This window comes from Stigmatopora argus, chromosome 2 (genome assembly GCF_051989625.1).
Source record: "Stigmatopora argus isolate UIUO_Sarg chromosome 2, RoL_Sarg_1.0, whole genome shotgun sequence".
Classification (NCBI taxonomy): Eukaryota; Metazoa; Chordata; class Actinopteri; order Syngnathiformes; family Syngnathidae; genus Stigmatopora; species Stigmatopora argus.
The window spans coordinates 4698329-4726319 of NC_135388.1; the positions used below are offsets into that span (position 1 = coordinate 4698329).

The window sequence follows — 27991 nt, forward strand, 5'->3', positions numbered from 1 at the left end:
CAGATTGACGTCAGTGCCGATAAAAATTCAAAAAAAGAAAAAAAAAAGCTTGACTTTTGCAACAAAATGGTGTTGGCAGGAATCTTGCAGGTTTGGATGTAAGTTACCTTCATGTAAATTCACATTAAGATGACTAAGAATAATCTCATTTAATAGAGTATCCTGAAAAAAGGATGCCATTGTTTTAAAAAAAACATAATATAATAATGATATTGAAGCCAGTTGCTGGTTAGTTGGGTATTCCCTTCACCAAATACTTTTCTGTAGACCTAGGTAAAAAACTAAATACCAAAAATGCAATAAAAAAACTGAAAAGCAGCAAAAACACAAAATGAGCTAAGAATAAAATAAAATATGCTGAAAAAAGGATACCATTGTATAAAAAACATAATATAATAATAATAATAATGATATTGAAGCCAGTTACTGATTACTTGGGTATTCCCTTCGCTAAATACTTTTTTCCCTGTACTTGAGTACACGTTTTGAATGACTACTTTCATTTTTTACTTGTATCGTCTAATTTTGAAGTAACGTTACTCTTACTTTAAAACAACCTTTGGGTAGTCTACCCATCTCTGAATGACACCAATGTTTTTTTACAACATATTCTGGCCAACAAATGCGCTAAAAACATGTCCGACTCAGATTAACTAACACATTTCTGTGTTTAATACAGTTTCCTTCCACATAAGTGTCTCTGTCGAACCCACATACGTCGCACAAAAAAGACGGACACTTTGCCCGAAACAACTCAAAATTATTCCACCGCAGGTTTGTCTTTTATGGCTTGCTCTAGCTTCACTTGTGAAGGTTTAAAAGAGTCATTTAGCATGGCACGATCCCAAATATGAGTCTCACAGAGCACACACAGCAAATCCAAGTGCGTGATTATCTTGCCATGCTGGCGCCTGTCACTCAGCGGGGGTCCGAGGCTGCGCTGAGCGGCGGGCCATCGACAGGCGTCTGTGTCAATGGTTGACAAAGCTCCAGGCACCACGGTGGCTGTAATTGGAAGGAGCGGCCTAATCCTCACATCAAGACGTGCTCATTGACAAACAGAGCAGGCAGACGTCCCGCTAGCGCCTTATTAGCAGAGCAGGTCACTGATGTCCCAGTCTTTTAACAAAAAAAATAAGGTTCTGGTCAATTCTTGTATGGCAAGAAAGTGCAGTGTGTTCCGAAATGTAGTTTTCTTTATAATTGCCTATTGATTAGTTCTATAGTATGTAGTTTTTTAAGAAGAAAAAAAGCATTACTATACTATGTCTTTTTTTTGCGAAAAAAAAGTCTTACTATACTATGTCGTTTTTTACGAAAAAAGCCTTACTATACTATGTCATTTTTTTGAGAAAAAAAGCCTTACTATACTATGTCTTTTTTAAGAAAAAAAGCCTTACTATACTACGTCATTTTTTAAGAAAAAAGCCTTACTATATATACTATGTCATTTTTTACATAAAAGGCCTTACTATCTATGTCGTTTTTTTGACAAAAAACCTTACTCTACTATGTAGTTTTTAAGAAAAAAGCCTTACTATACTATGTCGTTTTTTTAAGAAAAAAAGCCTTACTATACTATGTCGTTTTTTAAGAAAAAAGCCTTACTATATATACTAAGTCGTTTTTAAGAAAAAGGCCTTACTTTACTATGTCGTTTTTTAAAGGAAAAAAGCCTTACTATACTATGTCGTTTTTCAAGAAAAAAAGCCTTACTATACTATGTCATTTTTTACAAAAAAAGCCTTACTATCTATGTCGTTTTTTGCCACTAGGTATGGCTGCCATTGGCTGGCTACCAATTCAGGGTGTGCCCGTAGTTGGCAAGGATAGGCTCCAGCACCCTCCACGAACCTTGTGAGGAAAAGCGATATGCAAAATGAATGATTGACAATATTGTCTAGGCTTAATTGGCTAAGCTAACATCTCGCTAGCTTAATAATACAACAAATAGTTGCATACTTTTTATTTGCGCACCATAAACCTAAAACAAATATATAAAATTCAACAGATAACAACAAACATGTTGGTAACCGTCTTTAGTTTTATACTAAAATACAATTGAATCTGGTAAAAGTCTCCAGGCATTTAATGTTTGTGGTAAAATCTTTTTTTTATTACACTTAATTTTGTTAAGTTTTTCCACCTTTTTCCGCTGACTCACTCCAAAGCCTCGGAGAAAACAACTCACAAAGTTTATTATTACAAGATAACTACAGCTCGGATAATTGTAGCCATTTTTCCACAGAGAAAGGAAACATCGGCGAGAAATGTTTGCCATCTGCGCCGCGACAAATCGATGGACGCCATGGGCCAGCGAGGAAGAGTCAAACAACAACGATAGACAAGTGACATTGACAAGCCTCTTGTGGGTAAGTGTTCAGATAGAAGCTCGCCGTCGCCCTTTGTCTGGGCAAATAGCCGCCGTGTTTGCCGGAAAATTGCACCGGCGACTCGTAATCTGCTCTCGGACCACGCCAGCCGTGTCGCCGAGGTCGGGCTTGATGGCGAGTTGACAGCTAGCGAATCGTGCGCTCACAAATGCAATTTGTGGCCTAGCGTGAACTTCCTTTTGAGGAGATTGCGACACAGATGGAAAACTGACCATACAACTGGCACAATTGATGTTGTTAAATTAGCCGTTTACCTTTTTGTGTTTGTAAGTCGACAGGTATTTGTTTTAAAAAAGCATATAAAATGAAACAAAAGTTGCACAATGCGCGAAAAACTTTTATCTGTCCCTAAAATATTTTGTTATATATGACCATAAAATACAGGGGTGTCAGACTGGCCGTGTTAACGTCAACTCGATTTCATGTGGGCCGGACCATTTTAGATATAATATTTTGATTTTTTATATATAAATGGATTAAAAGAACTGGATTAAAAGCCCTTAATATTCAGTTTTTTTTATAGATCTAAAACAATGTTAATTTTAGCTTTTTTGAAATATATTTTTAAGAGTTTACAAAATGATTTTTGAACTAAAAACACAGAAAAAAATGATTAAAAAATTACAATTATTGATTTAAAAGGGGGAAAATCAGGAAATTTCATATATATCTATACTCTTCATTTTGATTTGATCCTAAAACAGAAAGTCGGCACTCATCATTTACTTTCCCGGGCCACACAAAATGATGCGGCGGGCCAGATTTAGCCCCCGGGCCGCCACTTTGTGGCCTAACGGGATATGTATTGAAATAAAATTTTATTTTTATTTGTTGTTGGTGAAAATAATAAGGATTTACAGTTTTCCAAGTTTACGAAATTCAATCATATCGTTCGACATTAAGTTAGAGTTTTGGAAAATCACATTTTTATATCCGAAAGTCATCTTAAGTGTAAAGTCATAAAATTATGGTAAAAGGGACTAAGAATTTTGAGCTCTTCAGTGATGATTTTACAATCATAAAGCATAATACAAACGTTGTTTGGCATCTTCAATGTTGCCCCAAGTGAATTCTGTATTATTATTGATGTTTTGACGTTTTTGAAACATTTACTTGTTAAGTATTTGCAATTTAATCACAAGGCCATATTTAAACCCTATCACATTTCTATCCATTTTATTTTTCATTTTAATTTGAGTGAAGCCTAGTGGCTGTCTGGTTACCGCATCAGCCTCACAGTTCTGGGGTCGAGGGTTCAATCCCAAGTCGATCCTCACTTTGTGGAGTTCTCCCTGGCCTAGCGTGGGTTTTCTCCAGGTACTCTAGTTTCCTCCCACACCCCAAAAACACTGGTTGAACACTCTAAATCGGAGCCTAGCCATGATTGGTTGTCTTTGTGCCCTGCCATTGGCTGGCCAGCGATTCAGGGTGTCCCCCGCCTGGTGGCCATAATTAGCTGGGATAGGCTCCAGCACCCTTGAGGATAAGCGGGTCAGAAAATAAATGAATGAATTTGATCTGTTTTCCATTCTCCACTATACTACAATTATGATTCCACGTTTCAAAGCACAAACTTCCTCTGAAGTGGAAATGAAGACGGGATATTCCAATTAGTTCCTGATATCGGGTCCTAATGCTTCTGTATGCGAGTAGGCAAAACCTTCTTTGGGGGGTGTGGAGGGTCCCAGAAAAGCAGCTCCATACAAGTAGGCATGTCTGCAGACTGTAACCGAGGCTGACTGTGTGACCTGAGAGTGTGTGGGCCCTTGAGCAGCACATGAAGGAGCTTTTTCATGGACACGGAGAACGGGAGGTATCGCCTTCCCCCATTTTCATTCATTGGCAGACACAATGCGTTATTATTGGTTTGGAATTGAAATGTTAATTTTGGGGGAAGCGGGCCATCGGGCCTGGCTGGGATCGTTCTCGCCACGTTACTCATTTTTCACTTGGCTGAGTGGTTAACCCTTTCCACTTTGGGATTGGTACAGAATGAGACTCCCATTTGTGGTTTGGTCGTACGTTTCAGGTCTGTAAATGAATACATTTATTGTCATTGAGCAGAAGCATGACAAAATTGATACATAATATGGATCAATTGTGATGCTATGGGGTAGAAGCTTATCTTGATTCCTAACCTTGACCCTCTTACTTCCTGTTGTCCAAATTTGTGGGGCGACCTGGCGAATGAGTGGTTAGCATGTCGGCCTCATAGTGCTGGGTTCGAATCCAGATTGGTCCAGCTGTGTGGAGTTTGCATGTTCTCCCCAAGTTTGTGTGGGTTTTCTCCCGGTACCCTGGTTTCCTCCCACATTTCAAAAACATTCATGGTAGCATGAATGGACATCTGTCTGCTTTTGGATTGGATAACTTTATTCATCCCGTATTCGGGAAATTTCATTGTGACAGTAGCAAGAGGGTGATTAGACAGAACATCAAAGCAAAAGCACAAAGTACAAAGCAAATCAAAGTAAATGGGATCATTAAGAATCACCAAATCAAATCATTAAGACAGAAAAGTAGCAAAAACACAAAAACGAGCCAGTGGACGGATCTACCGCCACCGGCCGCCACTTGAACGGCACCATCTTGGTTGCGGTAGCAAAGACGGATACAGACTCAAAAACACGTTGTAAAGTTGGACAAAAACTGGAGCCACACACAGGAAGTCTTCCACAAGATGGGGAACTTCTGCAGACTGGGACCGAGGTAGAGAATATGCAGAGTCACTCTTCCAAGCTTATCTGCACAGTTCCGCAGTAGTCTGGAGCTGAAGACAACAGTAGCAGAGTAGAGCCCCTCGACTCCGTTACTGGTAAGCGCCGATAGCTCTTCCATCTTATCCCATGATGGAATGGTTGGTCAGAAGCGTTGCTTCTTCTCCTGGCACATTTGTCCAGCTCCGAATTTCCAGCGGTAATTGAGGTGTTGCTCCTTCTGTTGCGTATTGTAACAGCTAGTCCCATGTGTATGACAGTGTAGGCATGGCTGAATGGTTCCAAAAAAGAAGTAGCAGAAAGAAGCCAGACTAACAGAACAAAGAAAGTTGTAAATAGTATAAAGTACAAAGTAAAGTAAAAATAAATGTATTAAGAAATATTAAAATGTAATTAAAAAAAGATAGAAGGGCTGTAAAACACGAAAAATAAATAAGAGTGGACAGAGCTACTGCCACTGGCTTCCGCGTGACGGCGCCATCTAGGAAAATGTTCCCCCACCGACAGGGCGACCCCTGCCTCTGGCTCAAAGTCAGCTGGGATAGGCTCCTGCACCCCATGCGACCCTTGTAAGGATAAGCAGTTCATATAATGAATGAATGCTCAAACTTTTTTAAAAAAATCAGTTTTTACGTCAGCTGCGTAAAAAAAATCCACTAAGTATTTGCTTCTGTGTGTACAGTATGAATGACCTACAAAGTAGAAATAAAAATTGTGTTGGATCGGAACCCCAAACGGGCCGTCTCCTGCCGACAAGCCGTACGTTTAACACCCCTAGTCTACTGAGGAGTCCTTGATGATGCTGATGCCCTTCCGAGGCAACGGCTAATGAAAATATCCTCCAAAGATAGAAGACCAGTTGGCCTCTCAACAGTCTTAGCGACCTTTCCATTGGCTTTTGTTTGCAAGTCGGTGGAAGAAGTTGGTCCAAGACATAGCGTTACACCCATCCATTGATCCGGTGACCACAGAAGAAGAAGAAACACATGCTTTCAGGAAGAAGCAATTGCTGGCGCTAACCCACGCCGATCTATATGTATGACAGAAATGAAACGGCATAATCAAATTGTTGGCGTAGCCATTTAGCATCTCATTGGCTGGCTCGCCCCAGGCCAAAGTGACCACTGGAGACCAGCCGTCCGCCGGCCGCTAACTAAGTAGGGCAATAACTAACGGCGATTAAGGCCTTATTGATGGCCCGTGACACGCCACGCTCGGAGAGATGGTGCGCGGTCAAATAGTGGCAATAATTAAGTATATGAGGGTCAGTCAATTTTATCTGATGTTTTTATTTGGATCGATTCTTCCAGGACGGGAAAAAAAACGGGCTTCAGAGAGTGTTATTGTTGGTGGGGTGGAGTGATGGTGGAGGTAGCAAAACATGTGAAAAACATATCGGCAACAAGAAAGAAAAACATTGGCATGTGGAATGGAAACACTGGCAACCATATTCAAAAAACGCTTATTAATTTAGGATAGTCATTTTTAAGAAAAAAAGGCTTGCTATACATGGTCAGTTTCTAAAGAAAAAAAGGCTTACTATACATGGTCATTTTTTAAGAAAAAAAGGCTTAATATACATGGTCAAAGGCTTACTATACTATGTTGTTTTTTGAGGAAAAAAAGCCTTACTATACTATGTCGTTTTTTAAGAAAAAAAGCCTTACTATACATGGTCGTTTTTTAAGAAAAAAGCCTTACTATACATGGTCGTTTTTTAAGAAAAAAAGCCTTACTATACTATCTCGTTTTTTAAAGAAAAAAAGCCTTACTATACATGGTCTTTTTAAAGAAAAAAAGCCTTACTATACTATGTTGTTTTTTGAGAAAAAAAAGCCTTACTATACTGTGTCGCTCTTTACGAAAAAAAGCCTTACTATACTATGTCGTTTTTTAGAGATAAAAAGCCTTACTATACTATGTTGTTTTTTTAAAGAAAAAAAGCCTTACTATACTATGTCGTTTTTACGAAAAAAGCCTTACTATGTTATGTCGGTTTTTTTACGAAAAAAAGCCTTACTATACTATGTCGTTTTTTTATGAAAGAAGCCTTACTATACTATGTATTTTTTAAGAAAAAAAAGCCTTACTATACATGGTCGTTTTTTTAAGAAAAAAAGCCTTACTATACTATATCGTTTTTATGGAAAAAAGCCTTACTATACTATGTCGTTTTTTAAGGAAAAAGCCTTACTATACTATGTTGTTTTTTTTACAAAAAAGTCTTACTATACTGTCATTTTTTAACGAGAAAAAAAGCCTTACTACACTATGTCGTTTTTTAAGAAAAAAAGCTTTACTATACTATGTCGTTTTTTTAAGAAAAAAAGCCTTACTATACTATGTCGTTTCTAAAGAAAAAAGGACTTACTCTATCCTGTCGTTTTTTTACGAAAAAAGCCTTACTATACTATGTCGTTTTTTAAGAAAAAAAAGCCTTGCTTTACTATGTCATTTTTTAAAAGAAAAAAAGCCGTACAATACTATGTCGTTTTTTACAAAAAAGCCTTACTATGTTATGTCAATTTTTACAAAAAAAAGCCTTACTATACTATGTCGTTTTTTAAGAAAAAAGCCTTACTTTACTGTGACGTTTTTTATGAAAAAGCCTTACTATACTCTGTCGTTTTTTAAGAAAAAAAGCTTTACTATACATGGTCGTTTTTTAAGAACAAAAGCCTACTAAACTATGTCGTTTTTCAAGAAAAAAAGCCTACTATACTGTCGTTTTTTAAGAAAAAAAAGCCTTACTATACTATGTCAGTTTTTAAAAGAAAAAAAGCCTTACAATACTATGTCGTTTTTTTACAAAAAAAGCCTTACTATGTTATGTCGTTTTTTATGAAAAAAGCCTTACTATACTATGTCATTTTTTAAAGAAAAAAAGCCTTACTATACTATGATGTTTTTACGAAAAAAAAGCCTTACTATACTATGTCGTTTTATAAGAAAAAAAGCCTTACTATACTATGTCGTTTTTTAAGAAAAAAACGCCTTACTATACTATGTCGTTTTTTACGAAAAAAGCCTTACTATACTATGTTGTTTTTTTACAAAAAAGTCTTACTATACTATGTCCTTTTTTTAAAGAAAAAAAGCCTTACTATACTATGTCGTTTTTTAAGAAAAAAAAGCCTTACTATACTATGTCGTTTTTATAAGAAAAAAACCCTTACTATACTATGTTGTTTTTTGAGAAAAAAACGCCTTACTATAGTATGTCGTTTTTTACGAAAAAAGCCTTACTATACTATGTTGTTTTTTTACAAAAAAGTCTTACTATACTATGTCATTTTTTAAAGAAAAAAAGCCTTACTATACTATGTTGTTTTTTAAGAAAAAAAAGCCTTACTATACTATGTCGTTTTTTAAGAAAAAAAGCCTTACTATACTATGTCGTTTTTTAAGAAAAAAAGCCTTACTATACTATGTCGTTTTTTAAGAAAAGAGGCCTTAATATACTATGTCGTTTTTTAAGACAAAAAGCCTTACTTAACTATGTAGTTTTTTTTAACGAAAAAAGCCTTACTTTACTATGTCATTTTTTTAAAGAAAAAAAGCCTTACAATACTATGTTGTTTTTTACAAAAAGGTCTTACTATACTATGTCATTTTTTAAACGAAAAAAAGCCTTACTATATTATGTCGTTTTTTAAGAAAAAAAAGCCTTACTATACTATGTCGTTTTATAAGAAAAAAAGCCTTACTATACTATGTCGTTTTTTTAAAAGCCTTGCTAAACTGTCTTTTTTTAACGAAAAAAGCCTTACTATACTATGTCGTTCTTTAAGAAAAAAAGCCTTACTATACATGGTCGTTTTTTAAGAAAAAAAGCCTTACTATACTATGTCACTTTTTAAAAGAAAAAAAGCCTCACAATACTATGTCATTTTTTACGAAAAAAGCCTTACTATGTTATGTAGTTTTTTACGAAAAAAAGCCTTACTATACTATGTCATTTTTTAAAGAAAAAAAGCCTTACTATACTATGATGTTTTTACAAAAAAAGCCTTACTATACTATCTATACTATGTCGTTTTATAAGAAAAAAAGCCTTACTATACTATGTCGTTTTTTTAAGAAAAAAAACGCCTTACTATACTATGTCGTTTTTTTACGAAAAAAGCCTTACTATACTATGTTGTTTTTTTACAAAAAAGTCTTACTATACTATGTCCTTTTTTTTAAAGAAAAAAAGCCTTACTATACTATGTCGTTTTTTAAGAAAAAAAAGCCTTACTATACTATGTCGTTTTTATAAGAAAAAAACCCTTACTATACTATGTTGTTTTTTAAGAAAAAAACGCCTTACTATACTATGTCGTTTTTTACGAAAAAAGCCTTACTATACTATGTTGTTTTTTTACAAAAAAGTCTTACTATACTATGTCATTTTTTAGGAAAAAAAGCCTTACTATACTATGTCGTTTTTTAAGAAAAGAGGCCTTAATATACTATGTCGTTTTTTAAGAAAAAAAAGCCTTACTATACTATGTCGTTTTTATAAGAAAAAAAACCTTACTATACTATGTCGTTTTTATAAGAAAAAAAACCTTACTATACTATGTCGTTTTTTTGAGAAAAAAGCCTTACTATACTATGTCGTTTTTTAAGAGAAAAGGCCTCACGATGTCGTTTTTTTACGAAAAAAAGCCTTACTATACTATGTCGTTTTCTTAAAGAAAAAAAGCCTTATTATACTATGTCGTTTTTTGAGAAAAAAAGCCTTACATTACTATGTCGTTTTTTACAAAAAAAGCCTTACTATGTTATGTCGTTTTTTTTTACGAAAAAAAGCCTTACTATACTATGTCGTTTTTTAAGAAAAAAAGCCTTACTATATGTCGTTTTCTTAAAGAAAAAAAGCCTTATTATACTATGTCGTTTTTTGAGAAAAAAAGCCTTACTATACAGACGCTCCCCTACTTACGAACATTCAACTTACGAACAACGGTACATACGAACATGTCTGCAAATTGCGTTTAAGTCCAAAAATGTTCGCGAGTCCAATTTTGTATTTCGCGCCTTTTTCGGAGTAGTACTTCTTTCCGCCGCTAATACCGACGCCTGGCGCTGTGAGAGCTCAGCTCACCCAGCATCTACCTTCTTCTTCGTTGCAATGCGGAAGTGCGTGAATGTATCTCCAGTGTGCAAAGAACCTTTTTCATTTGTATCATTAAATATCTCATGCATCCAATATTGAATATGGTTGGTAAAAAGCTAAAGGCTTCTATTGAGGGAGTTGCAAGGAAGAGGCAAGCCATTTCATTTGAAACGAGTGGCAATAATAACGAAGCTTGATGCGCGTGAGAGTGGTGAGCGTTTCACGGGCATTGAATCGTTCGACCGTCAGTACCATTTATAAACAGAAAGATCGAGCAGCAGGACCCAAATATTGAACGTTGCACAAAGTTTGCAAATCAATTGAATGATGCCATACAGTGCTACCGCATCATTTATGATGAAAAAAAGAAGAAAACTGTGCAATCGTCATTAGGTCGCTTCTTTTGGCCAGTTTCTAATACATAAATCTCTCTCTCTCTCTCTACAGTACTGTACATATTCTCTCCATTTTATTAAATGTTTTTTTTTTCAGTACAAACCAATGCGTGTTACTTATACAAGCCTTAAACATACAAATGCACTTATATAAACCTTCAATATACTTATATCGGCCTTAAACATAAATTATAATACAAAATATAGCACTGAATCAACTTACAAACAAATTCAACTTATGAACAATCGCTCGGAACCAATTGCGTTCATTAAGGCTTTTTTTCTTAAAAAATGACATAGTATTGTAAGGCTTTTTTCTTAAAAAAAACGACATAGTATTGTAAGGCTTTTTTTCGTAAAAAACGACATAGTATAGTAAGGCTTTTTTCTTAAAAAACAACATAGTATGGGCTTTTTTCTTTAAAGACGACATAGTATAGTAAGGCTTATTTTCTTTAAAAACGACACAGTATAGTAAGGCTTTTTTGTCTTTAAAAACGACATAGTATTGTAAGGCTTTTTATTTACAAAAAAGACCATGTATAGTAAGGCTTTTTTCTTAAAAAATGACCATGTATAGTAAGGCTTTTTTTTCCTAAAAAAACGACATAGTATAGTATGGCTTTTTCCCCCTAAAAAAACGACATAGTATAGGATGGCTTTTTTTCTTGAAAAACGACATAGTAGAGGAAGGCTTTTTTTCCCTAAAAAACGACATAGTATAGTATGGCTTTTCCCCCTAAAAAACGACATAGTATAGTATGGCTTTTTCCTTTAAAAAATGACATAGTATAGTATGGCTTTTTTTCTTAAAAAACGACATAGTATAGTAAGGTTTTTTTTCTTAAAAAACGACATAGTATAGTATGGCTTTTCCCCCCTAAAAAAACGACATAGTATAGGATGGCTTTTTCTTGAAAAACGACATAGTAGAGGAAGGCTTTTTTTCCCTAAAAAACGACATAGTATAGTATGGCTTTTCCCCCTAAAAAACGACATAGTATAGTATGGCTTTTTTCCTTTAAAAAATGACATAGTATAGTAAGGCTTTTTTTCCTAAAAAACGACATAGTATAGCATGGCTTTTTTTCTTGAAAAACGACATAGTAGAGGAAGCCTTTTTTTCTTAAAAAACGATATTGTATAGTAAGGCTTCTTTTCTTAAAAAACGACATAGTATAGTAAGGCTTTTTTTCTTTAAAAAATGACATAGCAAGTAAGGCTAAGAGAGTCGGAGAATAAATCTGACTTCTGATTCTTCACCTTCTAGTTGTTGCTGTGGTCCACTGGCAAAATCATTGAGTCAGAACATGAGGCGGGAATCAGGAGTGAGTTCAATTCCACTCATTGCAATTCTCAAATTGTTTATTGAGGTAATGAAAAGGATAAATATAACTTCCAATCACTTCATTTCAGAAGACACTGTGGTCCAGTGGCAAGAACAATGGGTTGAAATTCAAGTTGGACACAAGTTCAAATCTGGAGTGAGTTCAAGTCCACTCTTTGCAAATCTCAAATTGTTTATTGAGGTGATGAAAATGATAAATATAACTTCCAATCATCTCATTTCAGAAGTCACTGTGGTCCAGTGGCAAAGACAATGGGTCAGACAGACCTCAAGTTAGTGGATTTGACTGCCATGTGGGAGATGGGGTTCGAATCCCGCTCTCGTTTGACTGATCACTACACTAGTAGTTCAGTAAATGGGTAATCCTTTTTTCATTCAAATAAAGACTTAGTCATTTTTTTCAGCAAAACAATATTTCCGGTCAGCCTTCGGCTGACCGGAAGACAGTTGGGAGGGGGGGTTCCTGGTGGTGTTCGACAGTCGGCCTTCGGCCGACTGCCGACACCATACAGTCGTTGACTGGCGACACCGGGACGTGAACCCTCGACACCCACGTCGCAGGCAGGTGACTTACCCATTACACCACGAGGCGGCCCGCCTATACATGATTGGAAGTTGTATTTATCCTTTTCATTACCTAAATAAACAATTTCAGAATTGCAAAGAGTGGAATTGAACTCATTCCTGATTTGAACTTGAGTCCACCTGAAGTTCTGACCCATTGTCTTTGCCACTGGACCACAGTGACTTCTGAAATGATGTGATTGGAAGTTATATCTATCCTTTTCATTACCTCAATAAACAATTTGAGAATTGCAAAGAGTAGAATTGAACTCACTCCTGATTTGAACCTGAGTCCACCTGAAGTTCTGACCCATTGTCTTTGCCACTGGACCACAGTGACTTCTGAAATGATCTGATTGGAAGTTATATCTATCCTTTTCATTACCTCAATAAACAATTTGAGAATTGCAAAGAGTAGAATTGAACTCACTCCTGATTTGAACTTGAGTCCACCTGAAGTTCTGACCCATTGTCTTTGCCACTGGACCACAGTGACTTCTGAAATGATGTGATTGGAAGTTATATGTATCCTTTTCATTACCTCAATAAACAATTTGAGAATTGCAAAGAGTGGAATTGAACTCAAGTCCACCTGAAGTTCTGACCCATTGTCTTTGCCACTGGACCACAGTGACTTCTGAAATTATGTGATTGGAAGTTATATCTATCCTTTTCATTACCTCAATAAACAATTTGAGAATTGCAAAGAGTGGAATTGAACTCAAGTTCACCTGAAGTTCTGACCCATTGTCTTTGCCACTGGACCACAGTAACTTCTGAAATGATGTGATTTGAAGTTATATCTATCCTTTTCATTACCTCAATAAACAATTTGAGAACTGCAAAGAGTGGAATTGAACTCGAGTCCACCTGAAGTTCTGACCCATTGTCTTTGCCAGTGGACCACAGTGACTTCTGAAAGTTTCAGTTTCTAATACATAAATCTCTCTCTCTCTCTCTACAGTACTGTACGTATTCTCTCCATTTTATTAAATTTTTTTTTTCAGTACAAACCAATGCGTCTTACTTATACAAGCCTTAAACATACAAATGCACTTATAAACCTTCAATATACTTATATCAGCCTTAAACATAAATTATAATACAAAATATAGCACTGAATCAACTTACAAACAAATTCAACTTATGAACAATCGCTCGGAACCAATTGCGTTCGTAAGTAGGGGAGCGTCTGTACTATGATGTTTTTGCGAAAAAAAAGCCTTACTATACTATGTCATTTTATAAGAAAAAAAGCCTTACTATACTATGTCGTTTTTTAAGAAAAAAACGCCTTACTATACTATGTCGTTTTTTACGAAAAAAGCCTTACTATACTATGTCGTTTTTTAAGAAAAGAGGCCTTAATATACTATGTCGTTTTTTACAAAAAAGCCTTACTATACTCTGTCGTTTTTTTAAGAAAAAAAGCTTTACTATACATGGTCATTTTTTAAGAACAAAAGCCTTACTAAACTATGTCGTTTTTCAAGAAAAAAAGCCTACTATACTATGTCGTTTTTTAAGAAAAAAAAGCCTTACTATACTATGTCAGTTTTTAAAAGAAAAAAAGCCTTACAATACTATGTCGTTTTTTACAAAAAAAGCCTTACTATGTTATGTCGTTTTTTAAGAAAAAAAGCTTTACTATACATGGTCGTTTTTTAAGAACAAAAGCCTTACTAAACTATGTCGTTTTTCAAGAAAAAAAGCCTACTATACTATGTCGTTTTTTAAGAAAAAAAAGCCTTACTATACTATGTCAGTTTTTAAAAGAAAAAAAGCCTTACAATACTATGTCGTTTTTTACAAAAAAAGCCTTACTATGTTATGTCGTTTTTTACTTAAAAAAGCCTTACTATACTATGTCGTTTTTTAAAGAAAAAAAGCCTTACTATACTATGATGATTTTGCGAAAAAAAGCCCTACTATACTATGTCATTTTATAAGAAAAAAAGCCTTACTATACTATGTCGTTTTTTAAGAAAAAACGCCTTACTATACTATGTCGTTTTTTACAAAAAAAGCCTTACTATACTATGTCGTTTTTTAAGAAAAGAGGTCTTAATATACTATGTCATTTTTTACAAAAAAGCCTTACTATACTCTGTCGTTTTTTAAGAAAAAAAGCTTTACTATACATGGTCGTTTTTTAAGAACAAAAGCCTTACTAAACTATGTCGTTTTTCAAGAAAAAAAGCCTACTATACTATGTCGTTTTTTAAGAAAAAAAAGCCTTACTATACTATGTCAGTTTTTAAAAGAAAAAAAGCCTTACAATACTATGTCGTTTTTTACAAAAAAAGCCTTACTATGTTATGTCGTTTTTTACTTAAAAAAGCCTTACTATACTATGTCGTTTTTTAAAGAAAAAAAGCCTTACTATACTATGATGTTTTTGCGAAAAAAAGCCCTACTATACTATGTCATTTTATAAGAAAAAAAGCCTTACTATACTATGTCGTTTTTTAAGAAAAAACGCCTTACTATACTATGTCGTTTTTTACAAAAAAAGCCTTACTATACTATGTCGTTTTTTAAGAAAAGAGGCCTTAATATACTATGTCGTTTTTTACAAAAAAGCCTTACTATACTCTGTCGTTTTTTAAGAAAAAAAGCTTTACTATACATGGTCGTTTTTTAAGAACAAAAGCCTTACTAAACTATGTCGTTTTTCAAGAAAAAAAGCCTACTATACTATGTTGTTTTTTAAGAAAAAAAAGCCTTACTATACTATGTCAGTTTTTAAAAGAAAAAAAGCCTTACAATACTATGTCGTTTTTTACAAAAAAAGCCTTACTATGTTATGTCGTTTTTTACAAAAAAAAGCCTTACTATACTATGTCGTTTTTTAAAGAAAAAAAGCCTTACTATACTATGATGTTTTTGCGAAAAAAAGCCCTACTATACTATGTCATTTTATAAGAAAAAAAGCCTTACTATACTATGTCGTTTTTTAAGAAAAAACGCCTTACTATACTATGTCGTTTTTTACAAAAAAAGCCTTACTATACTATGTCGTTTTTTAAGAAAAGAGGTCTTAATATACTATGTCGTTTTTTACAAAAAAGCCTTACTATACTCTGTCGTTTTTTAAGAAAAAAAGCTTTACTATACATGGTCGTTTTTTAAGAACAAAAGCCTTACTAAACTATGTCGTTTTTCAAGAAAAAAAGCCTACTATACTATGTCGTTTTTTAAGAAAAAAAAGCCTTACTATACTATGTCAGTTTTTAAAAGAAAAAAAGCCTTACAATACTATGTCGTTTTTTACAAAAAAAGCCTTACTATGTTATGTCGTTTTTTACCAAAAAAAGCCTTACTATACTATGTCGTTTTTTAAAGAAAAAAAGCCTTACTATACTATGATGTTTTTGCGAAAAAAAAGCCTTACTATACTATGTCATTTTATAAGAAAAAAAGCCTTACTATACTATGTCGTTTTTTAAGAAAAAAACGCCTTACTATACTATGTCGTTTTTTACGAAAAAAGCCTTACTATACTATGTCGTTTTTTAAGAAAAGAGGCCTTAATATACTATGTCGTTTTTTACAAAAAAGCCTTACTATACTCTGTCGTTTTTTAAGAAAAAAAGCTTTACTATACATGGTCGTTTTTTAAGAACAAAAGCCTTACTAAACTATGTCGTTTTTCAAGAAAAAAAGCCTACTATACTATGTCGTTTTTTAAGAAAAAAAAGCCTCACTATACTATGTCAGTTTTTAAAAGAAAAAAAGCCTTACAATACTATGTCGTTTTTTACAAAAAAAGCCTTACTATGTTATGTCGTTTTTTACTTAAAAAAGCCTTACTATACTATGTCGTTTTTTAAAGAAAAAAAGCCTTACTATACTATGATGTTTTTGCGAAAAAAAGCCCTACTATACTATGTCATTTTATAAGAAAAAAAGCCTTACTATACTATGTCAGTTTTTAAAAGAAAAAAAGCCTTACAATACTATGTCGTTTTTTACAAAAAAAGCCTTACTATGTTATGTCGTTTTTTACCAAAAAAAGCCTTACTATACTATGTCGTTTTTTAAAGAAAAAAAGCCTTACTATACTATGATGTTTTTGCGAAAAAAAAGCCTTACTATACTATGTCATTTTATAAGAAAAAAAGCCTTACTATACTATGTCGTTTTTTAAGAAAAAAACGCCTTACTATACTATGTCGTTTTTTACGAAAAAAGCCTTACTATACTATGTCGTTTTTTAAGAGAAGAGGCCTTAATATACTATGTCGTTTTTAACAAAAAAGCCTTACTATACTGTGTCGTTTTTTAAGAAAAAAAGCTTTACTATACATGGTCGTTTTTTAAGAACAAAAGCCTTACTAAACTATGTCGTTTTTCAAGAAAAAAAGCCTACTATACTATGTCGTTTTTTAAGAAAAAAAAGCCTTACTATACTATGTCAGTTTTTAAAAGAAAAAAAGCCTTACAATACTATGTCGTTTTTTACAAAAAAAGCCTTACTATGTTATGTCGTTTTTTACGAAAAAAAAGCCTACTATACTATGTCGTTTTTTACTTAAAAAAGCCTTACTATACTATGTCGTTTTTTAAAGAAAAAAAGCCTTATTATACTATGATGTTTTTGCGAAAAAAAAAGCCTTACTATACTGTCATTTTATAAGAAAAAAAGCCTTACTATACTATGTCGTTTTTTAAGAAAAAAACGCCTTACTATACTATGTCGTTTTTTACGAAAAAAGCCTTACTATACTATGTCGTTTTTTAAGAAAAGAGGCCTTAATATACTATGTCGTTTTTTACAAAAAAGCCTTACTATACTCTGTCGTTTTTTAAGAAAAAAAGCTTTACTATACATGGTCGTTTTTTAAGAACAAAAGCCTTACTAAACTATGTCGTTTTTCAAGAAAAAAAGCCTACTATACTATGTCGTTTTTTAAGAAAAAAAAGCCTTACTATACTATGTCAGTTTTTAAAAGAAAAAAAAGCCTTACAATACTATGTCGTTTTTTACAAAAAAAGCCTTACTATGTTATGTCGTTTTTTACTTAAAAAGCCTTACTATACTATGTCGTTTTTTAAAGAAAAAAAGCCTTACTATACTATGATGTTTTTGCGAAAAAAAGCCCTACTATACTATGTCATTTTATAAGAAAAAAAGCCTTACTATACTATGTCGTTTTTTAAGAAAAAAACGCCTTACTATACTATGTCGTTTTTTACGAAAAAAGCCTTACTATACTATGTCGTTTTTTAAGAAAAGAGGCCTTAATATACTATGTCGTTTTTTACAAAAAAGCCTTACTATTCTCTGTCGTTTTTTAAGAAAAAAAGCTTTACTATACATGGTCGTTTTTTAAGAACAAAAGCCTTACTAAACTATGTCGTTTTTCAAGAAAAAAAGCCTACTATACTATGTCGTTTTTTAAGAAAAAATAGCCTTACTATACTATGTCAGTTTTTAAAAGAAAAAAAGCCTTACAATACTATGTCGTTTTTTACAAAAAAAGCCTTACTATGTTATGTCGTTTTTTACGAAAAAAAGCCTTACTATACTATGTCGTTTTTTAAAGAAAAAAAGCCTTACTATACTATGATGTTTTTGCGAAAAAAAAGCCTTACTCTACTATGTCATTTTATAAGAAAAAAAGCCTTACTATACTATGTCGTTTTTTAAGAAAAAAACGCCTTACTATACTATGTTGTTTTTTACGAAAAAAGCCTTACTATACTATGTCGTTTTTTAAGAAAAGAGGCCTTAATATACTATGTCGTTTTTTACAAAAAAGCCTTACTATACTCTGTCGTTTTTTAAGAAAAAAAGCTGTACTATACATGGTCGTTTTTTAAGAACAAAAGCCTTACTAAACTATGTCATTTTTCAAGAAAAAAAGCCTACTATACTATGTCGTTTTTTAAGAAAAAAAAGCCTTACTATACTATGTCAGTTTTTAAAAGAAAAAAAGCCCTACAATACTATGTCGTTTTTTTACAAAAAAAGCCTTACTATGTTATGTCGTTTTTTACAAAAAAAAGCCTTACTATACTATGTCGTTTTTTAAAGAAAAAAAGCCTTACTATACTATGATGTTTTTGCGAAAAAAAAGCCTTACTATACTATGTCATTTTATAAGAAAAAAAGCCTTACTATACTATGTCGTTTTTTAAGAAAAAAACGCCTTACTATACTATGTCGTTTTTTACGAAAAAAGCCTTACTATACTATGTCATTTTTTAAGAAAAGAGGCCTTAATATACTATGTCGTTTTTTACAAAAAAGCCTTACTATACTCTGTCGTTTTTTAAGAAAAAAAGCTTTACTATACATGGTCGTTTTTTTAAGAACAAAAGCCTTACTAAACTATGTCGTTTTTCAAGAAAAAAAGCCTACTATACTATGTCGTTTTTTAAGAAAAAAAAGCCTTACTATACTATGTCAGTTTTTAAAAGAAAAAAAGCCTTACAATACTATGTCGTTTTTTACAAAAAAAGCCTTACTATGTTATGTCGTTTTTTACGAAAAAAAGCCTTACTATACTATGTCGTTTTTTAAAGAAAAAAAGCCTTATTATACTATGATGTTTTTGCGAAAAAAAGCCCTACTATACTATGTCATTTTATAAGAAAAAAAGCCTTACTATACTATGTCGTTTTTTAAGAAAAAAACGCCTTACTATACTATGTCGTTTTTTACGAAAAAAGCCTTATTATACTGTCGTTTTTTAAGAAAAGAGGCCTTAATATACTATGTCGTTTTTTACAAAAAAGCCTTACTATACTCTGTCGTTTTTTAAGAAAAAAAGCTTTACTATACATGGTCGTTTTTTAAGAACAAAAGCCTTACTAAACTATGTCGTTTTTCAAGAAAAAAAGCCTACTATACTATGTCGTTTTTTAAGAAAAAAAAGCCTTACTATACTATGTCAGTTTTTAAAAGAAAAAAAGCCTTACAATACTATGTCGTTTTTTACAAAAAAAGCCTTACTATGTTATGTCGTTTTTTACTTAAAAAAGCCTTACTATACTATGTCGTTTTTTAAAGAAAAAAAGCCTTACTATACTATGATGTTTTTGCGAAAAAAAGCCCTACTATACTATGTCATTTTATAAGAAAAAAAGCCTTACTATACTATGTCGTTTTTTAAGAAAAAACGCCTTACTATACTATGTCGTTTTTTACTAAAAAAGCCTTACTATACTATGTCGTTTTTTAAGAAAAGAGGTCTTAATATACTATGTCGTTTTTTACAAAAAAGCCTTACTATACTCTGTCGTTTTTTAAGAAAAAAAGCTTTACTATACATGGTCGTTTTTTAAGAACAAAAGCCTTACTAAACTATGTCGTTTTTCAAGAAAAAAAGCCTACTATACTATGTCGTTTTTTAAGAAAAAAAAGCCTTACTATACTATGTCAGTTTTTAAAAGAAAAAAAGCCTTACAATACTATGTCATTTTTTACAAAAAAAGCCTTACTATGTTATGTCATTTTTTACGAAAAAAAGCCTTACTATACTATGTCGTTTTTTAAAGAAAAAAAGCCTTACTATACTATGATGTTTTTGCGAAAAAAAAGCCTTACTATACTATGTCATTTTATGAGAAAAAAAGCCTTACTATACTATGTCGTTTTTTAAGAAAAAAACGCCTTACTATACTATGTCGTTTTTTACGAAAAAAGCCTTACTATACTATGTCGTTTTTTAAGAAAAGAGGCCTTAATATACTATGTCGTTTTTTACAAAAAAGCCTTACTATACTCTGTCGTTTTTTAAGAAAAAAAGCTTTACTATACATGGTCGTTTTTTAAGAACAAAAGCCTTACTAAACTATGTCGTTTTTCAAGAAAAAAAGCCTACTATACTATGTCGTTTTTTAAGAAAAAAAAGCCTTACTATACTATGTCAGTTTTTAAAAGAAAAAAAGCCTTACAATACTATGTCGTTTTTTACAAAAAAAGCCTTAATATGTTATGTCGTTTTTTACGAAAAAAAGCCTTACTATACTATGACGTTTTTTAAAGAAAAAAAGCCTTACTATACTATGATGTTTTTGCGAAAAAAAAGCCTTACTATACTATGTCATTTTATAAGAAAAAAAGCCTTACTATACTATGTCGTTTTTTAAGAAAAAAACGCCTTACTATACTATGTCGTTTTTTACGAAAAGAGGCCTTAATATACTATGTCGTTTTTTACAAAAAAGCCTTACTATACTCTGTCGTTTTTTAAGAAAAAAAGCTTTACTATACATGGTCGTTTTTTAAGAACAAAAGCCTTACTAAACTATGTCGTTTTTCAAGAAAAAAAGCCTACTATACTATGTCGTTTTTTAAGAAAAAAAAGCCTTACTATACTATGTCAGTTTTTAAAAGAAAAAAAGCCTTACAATACTATGTCGTTTTTTACAAAAAAAGCCTTACTATGTTATGTCGTTTTTTACGAAAAAAAAGCCTACTATACTATGTCGTTTTTTACTTTAAAAAGCCTTACTATACTATGTCGTTTTTTAAAGAAAAAAAGCCTTACTATACTATGATGTTTTTGCGAAAAAAAAGCCTTACTATACTATGTCATTTTATAAGAAAAAAAGCCTTACTATACTATGTCGTTTTTTAAGAAAAAAACGCCTTACTATACTGTCGTTTTTTACGAAAAAAGCCTTACTATACTATGTCGTTTTTTAAAGAAAAAAAGCCTTACTATACTATGATGTTTTTGCGAAAAAAAGCCCTACTATACTATGTCATTTTATAAGAAAAAAAGCCTTACTATACTATGTCGTTTTTTAAGAAAAAAACGCCTTACTATACTATGTCGTTTTTTACGAAAAAAAGCCTTACTATACTATGTCGTTTTTTAAGAAAAGAGGCCTTAATATACTATGTCGTTTTTTACAAAAAAGCCTTACTATACTCTGTCGTTTTTTAAGAAAAAAAGCTTTACTATACATGGTCGTTTTTTAAGAACAAAAGCCTTACTAAACTATGTCGTTTTTCAAGAAAAAAAGCCTACTATACTATGTCGTTTTTTAAGAAAAAAAAGCCTTACTATACTATGTCAGTTTTTAAAAGAAAAAAAGCCTTACAATACTATGTCGTTTTTTACAAAAAAAAGCCTTACTATGTTATGTCGTTTTTTACAAAAAAAAAGCCTACTATACTATGTCGTTTTTTACTTAAAAAAGCCTTACTATACTATGTCGTTTTTTAAAGAAAAAAAGCCTTACTATACTATGATGTTTTTGCGAAAAAAAGCCTTACTATACTATGTCATTTTATAAGAAAAAAAGCCTTACTATACTATGTCGTTTTTTAAGAAAAAAACGCCTTACTATACTATGTCGTTTTTTACGAAAAAAGCCTTACTATACTATGTCGTTTTTTAAAGAAAAAAAGCCTTACTATACTATGATGTTTTTGCGAAAAAAAGCCCTACTATACTATGTCATTTTATAAGAAAAAAAGCCTTACTATACTATGTCGTTTTTTAAGAAAAAAACGCCTTACTATACTATGTCGTTTTTTACGAAAAAAGCCTTACTATACTATGTCGTTTTTTAAGAAAAGAGGCCTTAATATACTATGTCGTTTTTTACAAAAAAGCCTTACTATACTATGTCATTTTTTTTAGGAAAAAAAGCCTTACTATACTGTTGTTTTTTAAGAAAAAAAGCCTTATTATACTGTGTCGTTTTTTAAGAAAAGAGGCCTTAATATACTATGTCGTTTTTTACAAAAAAGCCTTACTATACTCTGTCGTTTTTTAAGAAAAAAAGCTTTACTATACATGGTCGTTTTTTAAGAACAAAAGCCTTACTAAACTATGTCGTTTTTCAAGAAAAAAAGCCTACTATACTATGTCGTTTTTTAAGAAAAAAAAGCCTTACTATACTATGTCAGTTTTTAAAAGAAAAAAAGCCTTACAATACTATGTCGTTTTTTACAAAAAAAGCCTTACTATGTTATGTCGTTTTATAAGAAAAAAAGCCTTACTATACTATGTCGTTTTTTAAGAAAAAAACGCCTTACTATACTATGTCGTTTTTTTTAACGAAAAAAGCCTTACTTTACTATGTCAATTTTTTAAAGAAAAAAAGCCTTACAATACTATTTTGTTTTTTTACAAAAAAAGCCTTACTATACTATGTCGTTTTTTAAAGAAAAAAAGCCTTACTATACTATGTCGTTTTTTAAGAAAAAAACGCCTTACTATACTATGTCGTTTTTTTAACGAAAAAAGCCTTACTTTACTATGTCATTTTTTTAAAGAAAAAAAGCCTTACAATACTATGTTGTTTTTTTACAAAAAAGTCTTACTATACTATGTCATTTCTTAACGAAAAAAAGCCTTACTATACTATGTCGTTTTTTAAGAAAAAAAAGCCTTACTATACTATGTTGTTTTTTAAGAAAAAAAGCTTTACTATACATGGTCGTTTTTTAAGAAAAAAGCCCGAAATAGACTATGTCGTTTTTTTAAAAGCCTTGCTAAACTGTCTTTTTTTTACGAAAAAAAGCCTTACTATACTATGTCGTTCTTTAAGAAAAAAAGCCTTACTATACTATGACTTTCTTTTAAGAAAAAAAAGCCTTACTATACTATGTTGTTTTTTAAGAAAAAAAAGCCTTACTATACTATGATGTTTTTACGAAAAAAAGCCTTACTATACTATGTCGTTTTTTAAGAAAAAAACCTTACTATACTATGTCGTTTTTATGAAATAAAAGCCTTACTATACTATGTCATTTTTTTAAGAAATAAGTCTTACTATACTATGACTTTTTTTTACGAAAAAAAAGCCTTACTATACTATGTCGTTTTTTAAGAAAAAAGCCTTACTATACTATGTCGTTTTTATGAAATAAAAGCCTTACTATACTATGTCGTTTTTTTAAGAGAAAAAAAGCCTTACTATACTATGTCATTTTTTAAAAGAAAAAAAGCCTTACAATACTATGTCGTTTTTTACGAAAAAAGCCTTACTATGTTATGTCGTTTTTTACGAAAAAAAGCCTTACTATACTATGTCGTTTTTTAAGAAAAAAAAGCCTTACTATACTATGTCGTTTTGTAAGAAAAAAAAGCCTTACTATACTATGTCGTTTTTTAAGAAAAAAACGCCTTACTATACTATGTCGTTTTTTTTAACGAAATAAGCCTTACTTTACTATGTCATTTTTTTAAAGAAAAAAAGCCTTACAATACTATGTTGTTTTTTTACAAAAAAGTCTTACTATACTATGTCATTTTTTAACGAAAAAAAGCCTTACTATACTATGTCGTTTTTTAAGAAAAAAAAGCCTTACTATACTATGTCGTTTTTTAAGAAAAAAAGCTTTACTATACATGGTCGTTTTTTAAGAAAAAAGCCCGAAATAGACTATGTCGTTTTTTTAAAAGCCTTGCTAAACTGTCTTTTTTTTACAAAAAAAAGCCTTACTATACTATGTCGTTCTTTAAGAAAAAAAGCCTTACTATACTATGACTTTCTTTTAAGAAAAAAAAGCCTTACTATACTATGTTGTTTTTTAAGAAAAAAAAGCCTTACTATACTATGATGTTTTTACGAAAAAAAGCCTTACTACACTATGTCGTTTTTTAAGAAAAAAAGCCTTACTATACTATGTCGTTTTTTTAAGAAATAAGTCTTACTATACTATGACGTTTTTTTTACGAAAAAAAAGCCTTACTATACTATGTCGTTTTTTAAGAAAAAAACCTTACTATACTATGTCGTTTTTATGAAATAAAAGCCTTACTATACTATGTCGTTTTTTTAAGAGAAAAAAAGCCTCACTATACTATGTCATTTTTTAAAAGAAAAAAAGCCTTACAATACTATGTCGTTTTTTACGAAAAAAGCCTTACTATGTTATGTCGTTTTTTACGAAAAAAAGCCTTACTATACTATGTCGTTTTTTAAGAAAAAAAAGCCTTACTATACTATGTTGTTTTGTAAGAAAAAAAAGCCTTACTATACTATGTTGTTTTTTACGAAAAAAGCCTTACTATACTATGTTGTTTTTTACAAAAAAGCCTTACTATACTATGTTGTTTTTTACAAAAAAGTCTTACTATGTCATTTTTTTAACGAAAAAAAGCCTTACTATACTATGTCGTTTTTTAAAGAAAAAAAGCCTTACTATACTATGTCGTTTTTTTTTTTGAAAAAAAGCCTTACTATAATATGTCGTTCACCAAAACAGTCTTACAATACATGCTCACTTTTAAAGGAAATACAAGCTTTACTATAAATGGTCTACTTTTTTTGTGGGAATTGCCATGACCTCATACATGTGTTATCTAACATTAGATTAGACATTTCACAGAGGAAACCAAGTCAGAAAGATCCTACGTACCTATCAAGTCTTTCTTGGTGTTCCCACACAGCAAAAAACAGGAAGTCATCGCACTGCAGTGACTTTTGAGCAGAATGGGAAGTTTGAGTTAGTTTGATTTATATAAAAAAAGTACACATACAAATATATGTATTCATGTTAATGAATAAATATATGTAAATATTAAGACCTACTGTGACAAGAATGAAGTTGTTAAACGTGAAATATAACGTTACTCTTGACACAATTTCATTATCTCTTTCTGAATATGAATTCCTTAAGAATTACACTTATTTTTGCTCTTTTTTATTTTAGTGTTTATTTATATTCATGTCTTTTTTTCTGCAAAATGTGAAAATTTCCTATAAAATCTCAACTATTTTTGCATGAAAATGGCATCGTCAGTAATATTACACATTAGAGTTTTCAGTTGTTTTTGCGAGTCTATCGCCGACAATACATTTAAAAAAAAATGAAATTTTTCTTTTGCAAGCTCCCTTTTTTCGCCTGGTGATGCTTTAAAAATAAAGGAAAAAAATAAAAAGTTTTAATTAGCATTTCCTCTTAGCATTATCTTCGACTCTTGAATCTATAACCCAAATAATAATCTTTATTTTTTTTTCTCATAAAATAGCATAACATAAAATAGCATAACGTATAAAATAGCATAACGTATAAAATAGCATAACATATAAAATAGCATAACGTATAAAATAGCATAACGTATAAAATAGCATAACGTATAAAATAGCGTAACATAAAATAGCATAACATATAACATAGCATAACATAAAATAACGTAAACAAAACCTATGAAAAATTTGTAAAACACTTTTTTTCAAACTGGTCAAATCCAGATTTATATTAAATTATTCTAACCTTCGTTATTTTTCTGATGACATCGCCAACTAAATTCCCAGAATGCATTGGCTGTTCTTTAATATTCTTCTGATTGTCATCCGGTGGATAAAAACATTCACTAAATCTAAGCTAAAAAAGTTCCCATTTCATGCTTGAGCGACCAATCACGCGCCCGAGGAAGACAAACTTTCACGTCTTTGATGGACTTGCTTTCAAAAGTCACCAAATAAATATTTAGAAAGCGCTCGAGGGTCGTCCCCGCACATCAGCTGTCATCGTGTCATGCGGGCGGCGATTCGAGAACGGGTGGAGGGGTGGGGAGTCTCGTGGTGGTTGCGGTGGTCTTCACAGGTGGCCCCTCTGGCTCCCCGGAGGACGGGGTCAGAAAATGACAAATTCAATAAAGTCAAGACGTGTCCCCGCGTCGCCGTATGGAATCGAACGCACCTGACAAGGCAGCTGAGGGGTATCAAAATGTCTCCTCCTGGGCTTTGAACGTGTCGCCACCGCGCCATGGCGAATGTGTGTCAGAGGTTTTGGGATGGCAGGAAATTGGATCTGTGAGATGACATTAACAGAGAGAGTCACACACAACTTGAGTGAAGCGTAAAGTAGCACAAAAGCAGCACAAAAACAGCACAAAAGCAGAACGCCTCTCTGATTTCCAGACTTAATTCGGGGGCTGAAAAGAGCCGGCTCGTAATCTTAAAACTGCCCCGAGAAAGATGATCCGTCTCCTTTCTCCTCCGACGCCACCACAAAACATGTGATTTGTCCTAAAAGGGAAATGCACGTTAAATTCAATTTAGGACTGAACTCGTGACACGGGCAGGTTTTCAACCTACGACAAAAAATACGACTCGCGCTTTGTCTCGGAAACGGGAAAAAAAGGTTGTGAACTTGGGAAATTAGCATGATAATAAGTTTGGCATGGAAGCTCCTGAAATTTTAGTGGCTATTTTAGTGGTTTGAGAGGCTATGAGATGTTAGCCAAATAAGGAATTAGCTGGGTAAATTAGCGTCTGGTTTACATTGTTCAACATTTTCAACAATAAAATTAGCATAAAAATGCTACTAGTTTGTACTTATTAAAACTTTTTCAGGCTGTACTCAGAACCTTGCTAATCGTGCTAAGAGAACTGTTTTTAGCAAATCTGTTACAAATGCCAATGATAAAATTAGCATTAAAAACTGCTACTAGTCTGTACTTAATAAAACTTTTTGATGCTGTACTCAGACCTTGCTAATCATGCCAAGAGAACTTTTTTTTATCAATTCTGTTACAAATGCCAATGATAAAATTAGCATCAAAAACTGCTACTAGTTTGTACTTAATAAAACTTTTTCAGGTTGTACTCAGTCAGACCTTGCTAATCATGCTAAGAGAACTTTTTTAGCAATTTTGTTACGAATGCCAACGATAAAATTAGCATCAAAAACTGCTACTAGTTTGTACTTAAAACTTTTTTCAGGCTGTACTCAGAACCTTGCTAATTGTGCTGAGAACTGTTTTTTTTAGCAATTCTGTTACGAATGCTCGCGCGTCAAACGTGGACCGTAGTTGGATGGCATGGCAACTTGGCATGATTGAAACAAAGCAGACGATCCGACAAGGAGTCACAAACACACGGGGTTTAAATAGACAGACAAAGGTTGATTACAATTAGGAACACCTGGGATAACACAAGAGGGAATGGGCAATCACTTGGACAGGACACACAGGGGAAAAAAGCATAACAAAACCCCAACTAACCCTAACAAATTCCGTACAATCTCTAAGCTAAATTTGTTTCCAAATGGTAAAATGTCAGACTTGTTATTTTGTTTGTGTGGCATGGCTTTTTGAGACTTTTTTGTGGTTCCATAACAAAAATACCAGACTTCCTTGCTGTTTGATTTTTACAAGACCTTTTATGTGTTTACCCACGCTAGGCATTCCGGCGAAATTTCATGTTGCAAAGTCAAGCGGACGATTTTCTCATGGGAATTTGAATTTGGAAATCAACCAGTTCACAACAATGGGACCTACTGGAGGAGGTGGAAACCAGTTGACATTTGCTCTCCACCTGTTTGCCAAGCACAATAGCAAAGGCAACACCAGCTCTTTTGGACCCAATTCAGTAAGACCTCCAATCCAAGCGCCTCATACGTGACCCCAGATATAAACGGATGCTCTCCAGACGTTGGTGGCGTAAAGAAAAAAAACAAAAAGCCAGCAAACGGCGGCGTAGAAACGTTCTGCCCAGCACGGGCACGTGTGAACTTCCAATCCCGGAGGTCCGTTTCAGACTCCTGA

General features: G+C 32.4%; 1 long non-coding RNA gene across 1 annotated transcript; it reads left to right on the forward strand.

Annotated features, from left to right (window-relative positions):
* On the forward strand, positions 1 to 27991 carry LOC144064277 (uncharacterized). The gene is made up of 3 exons (XR_013296753.1): positions 1 to 98; positions 2249 to 2372; positions 27628 to 27991. It is a non-coding gene; the product is annotated as an uncharacterized LOC144064277 (long non-coding RNA).